Genomic DNA, 6000 nt, shown 5'->3' on the forward strand with positions numbered 1-6000 from the left:
CAGAGCTGCACAGATCCAAAGCCAGGAGCCAGGAACTTCTTCTAGGTCTCCCACATGGGTACAGGGGCCCAAGGGCTTGGGCCATCTTCCACTACTTTCCCAGGCCTTAACAGAGTGCTGGATCGGAAGTGGAGCAGCCGGGTCTCGAGCTGGTGCCCATATGGGATGCCGGCACTGCAGGAGGCAGCTTCACTCACTACACTACAGAGCCAGCCCCTCATTTCACTATTTTTGAAAGTAAAGATCTTTTTTTAAAAATTTTATTTAATAAATATAAATTTCCAAAATACAACTTTGGGATTATAGCGGCTTTTCCCCCCTATAACCTCCCTCCCACCCACAACCATCCCACCTCCCACTCCCTCTCCCATCCCATTCACATCAAGATTCATTTCCAATTATCTTTATATACAGATCAATTTAGTATATACTAAGTAAAGATTTCAACAGTTTGCACCCCCCACAGAAACACAAAGTACTGTTTGAGTAGGAGTTTTACTGTTAATTCGCATAGTACAACACATTAAGGACAGAGATCCTACATAGGGAGTAGGTGCACAGTGACTCCCATTGTTGATTTAACAATTGACACTCTTATTTATGACGTCAGTAATCACCCAAGGCTCTTGTCCTGAGCTACCAAGGCTATGGAAACCTCTTGAGTTCACCAACTCCGACCTTATTTAGACAAGGCCATAGTCAAAGTGGAAGCTGTCTCCTCCCTTCAGAGAAAGGTACCTCCTTCTTTGATGGCCCATACTTTCCGCTGGGATCTCACTCACAGAGATCCAAAAGTAAAGGTCTTAAGTGAACAAACAAGATGAAGGATGAACAAATTCTGTTAGCTTCTGTTTTCTAGTGTTTCCAAGTAGGTATTTTAAAATCGGTATCTACTGCTGTATCCGTATTGTCACCCACACTGTAAGCGTGGAGGAGCAATGCCATATCCTTCAGTAAGGCTGTGTTGTTTCATAACGGCATTGATTTCAGCAAAATGCCACATTCCCTGCTTGCCACTGTCCATGGGCCCCTGATTCTGCAGGCATGCTCACTCAGAGCAAGGATCTCTTTCATGAAGGTAGCTCAGATCCAGGAAACCAGCTACAGACCACGATTAATTGTGTATGTATAGGAACCGATAGCTGCAGAAGTGGTGGGGTGGGGGGAGGCGAGAGTGATTCTAGTTGCTAGGTTCCTGATTGCCGGGCAATATTCAGGCCTCATAGGGTTGTCTGCCTTCTAGAGCTCCTGAATGTTTGACAGGGTTCATTCACCGGGTGGAATCTGGGTTAACTCACTAAGGGAGAGATGAGTGTGTTCTGCTATGTGAGTGTTGAATTCCTTCGAGCCGTTTGCAGATATTCCTATGCTTCCTTCAAAGCACAGGACGAGACTGCATTCCCCAACCAGACCATAGCCCGGCAACTTGCTCAGCCAATGAGAGGCGAGTGGAAGATAAAGATCACTGCGGGCAGAAGTTCAGAACCGCTGCGTAGGGTCACCACCTACTCTTTTCCTTCCAGAACTGCAGACAGCAAGGTGCATGGCAGTGGCTGCTCCATCAGCCTGGAGTGAGACAACCAAAAAGCAGTGCCACCTCTGCAGATGCTTGGCAAACACGTAGTAAGCAGGAGACGTGAACCTTTGTCCTCAGCCACGGAGATTTGCAGATTGGCTCTTTCTGAGGTATATGCTAGTCTATTCTGATTAAAAATAGGATGGAAGAAAGAAACAAACACTTGCAGGGTACATTATGGCAGCGAATAGCTAATCACTTCCTTTCCTTCTGGGCACACAAAGAATTCACATTTCTCAGCTTCCTAGGTTGTTAGGTGAAGCCGTGGAATGAATTCCGACCAGGGGGATGCAGGTGAGAGCTCGGTGCCGAATGTTCAGGACCCACCCACGGAAAACTCCCTGCGTGTTCTTTCTGCCTTCCTTACCTGCTGGGTGCAGAGTAAGGTACTCAGACTTCAGAGCAGGAGTCAGCAAACTGCTACAAAGGCTGTGTAGAAAGAGTTTAGGCTTCTAGGTCACATGGTCTCTACCACAACTACCCAGCTCTGCTGTTTTACAGGACAGCAGCCAGGGACACTAAATCAACACATAGGCTACATTCCACTAAGACTTTATTTACGAAACAGGCAGTGGGTTGGACCTGGTCGGTGGGCAGTAGTTTGCTGACTCCTTACCTGAAGAAGGGCAGAACCAGGAGGGAAAGTGCTGAGTCAGCCTGTGGCAATGTCTCCTTGTGGAATACCCACAGTGAATTGTTACCTGAATTTAAAACAAATAAATAAACCTCCCATTGAGTTAAGCATCACTAACGCACTATCTCACTTCCTATCCCAGAAAAAAATTCCATATGGATTAATAATCCAAACATTTTAAAACTGTAAAAGATTAAAATATAGGACAATCTTTTACAATGTTGGTTGTGTTTATAATACTGTCTAGAAATATGACAAAAATCCCAGATGCTCCAAGAAAAGGTTAAACAGATATGACTACAACAAAGTTAATGTTTCCATACAGTGAAAGTTTCCATAAACAATGGTATCTAATGGAGGAAAATATATGGAACATACATGCACAGCAAGAAAAGGTTATGGATAATAACAGTTTCTAGGAATCAACACACACACAAAAAAAACAGCAAAATAAGAAAATGGACATTGGATAGAAAAAATGCAATTCTGAAAATAATAAGACTATGAAAAGATATCCAACCTCATCAATGATTAAAATGTAAAGAAAAATATGCTAGCATTTTTTCATAACAGATTGGCAAAAGTAATATCAAGCGTTTGTGAGTATAGATAGGAAATAGGAACTTCCACACTTCACTGACTGCAGTGTGCATTGATAAAAATTTGGGGAAGCCAACTTGCAGCACCTATAAATATTAAACATGCACACAAGTATATCCTTTGATCATACACTTCCATGAAAAGTAATCGCTCCTGCAGAAATATGAAGTCTGCAAAAATACTTTTACGCATGTCTATTGTAGTATTTGTAAGAGCCAAAAAATGTTGACCACACCTTAATGTTTATGAGTAAAGGAATGATTTAATAAATTGGGTACATCTACACTGTGGGGTAATAAATAAGTGTTTAAGAGTGAGGAAGATACATATGTGTTGACACGGAAGAGTGTGCATGATATATTTTTGAGTGATAAGAGCGAGTCAGAACACTATGTATAGTGAGAGCTCTAGCGAGGGGGGATGGTGGCAGAAACACTGTTAACTCTTAGGGCGAGGGTAATTTCCACCTTTGATTTTGTATGCTTCATTTTCTTCCCTTTGCATATAATTCTTATATATATATATATATATATATATATATATTTGACAGGCAGAGTGGACAGTGAGAGAGAGAGAGACAGAGAAAGGTCTTCCGTTGCCGCTGGTTCACCCTCCAATGGCCGCCGCGGCTGGTGCGCTGCGGCCGGCGCACCGCGCTGATCCGATGGCAGGAGCCAGGTGCTTCTCCTGGTCTCCCATGGGGTGCAGGGCCCAAGCACTTGGGCCATCCTCCACTGCACTCCCTGGCCACAGCAGAGAGCTGGCCTGGAAAAGGGGCAACCGGGACAGAATCCGGCGCCCTGACTGGGACTAGAACCTGGTGTGCTGGCGCCGCAAGGAGGAGGATTAGCCTAGTGAGCCACGGCGCTGGCCTAATTCTTATATTTTTAAAAGTAAAAGGAGAAGGGCGGGTGCTGTGGCATAGTGAGTTAAACCACTGCCTGCAATGGTGATATCCCAAATGGGCACCAGTTTGAGTCCTGGCTGCTCCACTTACGAGCCAGCTCCCAGCTAATGGCCTGGAAAAAGCAGCAGCAGATGGCCTAAGTCCCTAGGCTTCTGTGTGGGAGACCCAGAAGAAGCTCCTGGCTTTGGCCTGGCAGCTTTAGCAGGTGAGGCGATTTGGGGGGTGAGCCAGCAGGTGGAGGATCTCTCACTCTTTGTCTCTCCCTATCTCTCTCTCTCTCCGTCTCTACATTTCAAATAAATTTTAAAAAATCTTTAAAAAAAAGCCAACTGACAATTTATCTTTAAAAAAAAATAAGTAAATAAAAGGACAAAAGGCAAAAGAGGATGAAAGAGGAGCCCAGTGCCATTGGCCAAGGCCAAAGGCTTGAGGGGTGGATGGCTAAGAGACAAAGATGTGTTAAAGACTCACTGAGGCAAATCCAAAGGAATGAGTCACTCCACAGTGTTTCAGTGAGGCTAATGGAGCTATTATGATGTTGGACCCAGGATCCTTCTTGGAAATTGGAAATTTTCCAGGAAAGATGAAGACTTCGGGTGAGAAAAGAAAGCACAAGCTTGCTGTCCTGAGGGCAAAACATGTTGGAAACAAAACAATGTTCCTTGGCCGATCTTGTTAGGTTGTCTTTTCATGGCTTCAGACTATTCTTTTTTTTTGGCGGGGGTGTGGGGGTGGTTAAAAGCCTACTCACTCTTCTCACAAGTTGTTTCTCAAATGATCATATACCTAATAGAAGATAGGTTTTTTTTTTTTCAAGATGCCACAGGCTATTTTTATTTTCATTTATTTATATGAAAGGCAGACAGACAGAGAGCTCCCAACTTCTGGCTCACTTTCCAAATGCTTGGTATAGTCGTGGTTGGGCCTGGGAAAATCCTGGAGCCTGGATTGCAGTCTGAGTCTCCCATGTGGTAGAGACTCAAGTATTCGAGTTGTCATCTGCTGTCTCCCAGGGTACACGCTAGCAGGATGCTGGAATTGAGAGTGGAGCCAGGATTTGAACCCAGGCACTGGGATATGGAATGTGGGCATCTTAGCTGCTAGCCTAAATGCCTGCCTTGGTTTTGGTTTTAAAAGTTACATGCCCTCAAGCTGACTTACCTCAAACGGTAGAGTTAGAAACATACCAGAGGATTCCAATTCAATCCCATCAAGGTGGCATGTACCAATGCCATCTCACTAGTCCCGGTGATCAATTTCTGTTCACAATTGTTCATAATGATAGGACTAAGAGTCAAAGGGATCACATAAACAAGACTAGTGTCTGCAAATACTAACTGATAGAATAAAAAAGGGAGAGAACGATCCAACATGGGAAGTGAGATACACAGCAGACTCATAGAATGGCAGATGGCCTAAACAGCACTCTGGCCTCAGAATCAGCCCTTAAGGCATTCAGATCTGGCTGAAAAGCCCATGAGAGTATTTCAGGCATGGAAAGCCAAGACACTCTGGCAAAAAAAAAAAAAAAAAAAAACACAAACAAACAACAACAAACAAACCCTAAATGAAAGATCTCTGTGAGTGAGATCCCAGTGGAAAGAACAGGTCTTCAAAGAAGGAGGTACCTTTCTCTGAAGGGAGGAGAGAACTTCCACTCTGACTACAACCTTGTCTAAATATGATCATGATCAGAGTTGGTGAACTCAAAAGGCTTCCATAGCCTTGGCAACTCATGACAAGAGCCTAGGGTGATTACTGATGCCATAAACAAGAGTGTCAATTTGTTAAGTCAACAACAGGAGTCACTGTGCACTTACTCCTCATGTAGGATCTCTGTCCTTAATGTGCTGTACATTGTGATTTAATGCTATAACTAGTACTCAAACAGTATTTTTCACTTTGTGTTTCTATGTGGGTGCAAACTGTTGAAATCTTTACTTAATATATGCTAAACTGATCTTCTGTATATAAAGAGAATTGAAAATAAATCTTGATGTGAATGGAAGGGGGGAGGGAGAGGGAAAGGGGAGGGTTGCGGGTGGGAGAGAAGTTATGGGGGGGGAAGCCATTGTAATCCATAAGCTGTACTTTGGAAATTTATATTCATTAAATAAAAGTTAAAATAAAATAAAAAAGTTACATGCCACTGCGTATTTTAGGAAGATAATTCTAAATTCAGTCTACCTTAGTTGTGCCAGCAGAAAGATAAATGACACCTGTTGTGTGTCATAGATGAGTAGGCTGTCATTCATTTAGGATGCCTGCATTCATTTTCTGATG

This window comes from Oryctolagus cuniculus, chromosome 3, assembly GCF_051225735.1.
Source record: "Oryctolagus cuniculus isolate XC-2025 breed Fujian yellow rabbit chromosome 3, ASM5122573v1, whole genome shotgun sequence".
NCBI lineage: Eukaryota > Metazoa > Chordata > Mammalia > Lagomorpha > Leporidae > Oryctolagus > Oryctolagus cuniculus.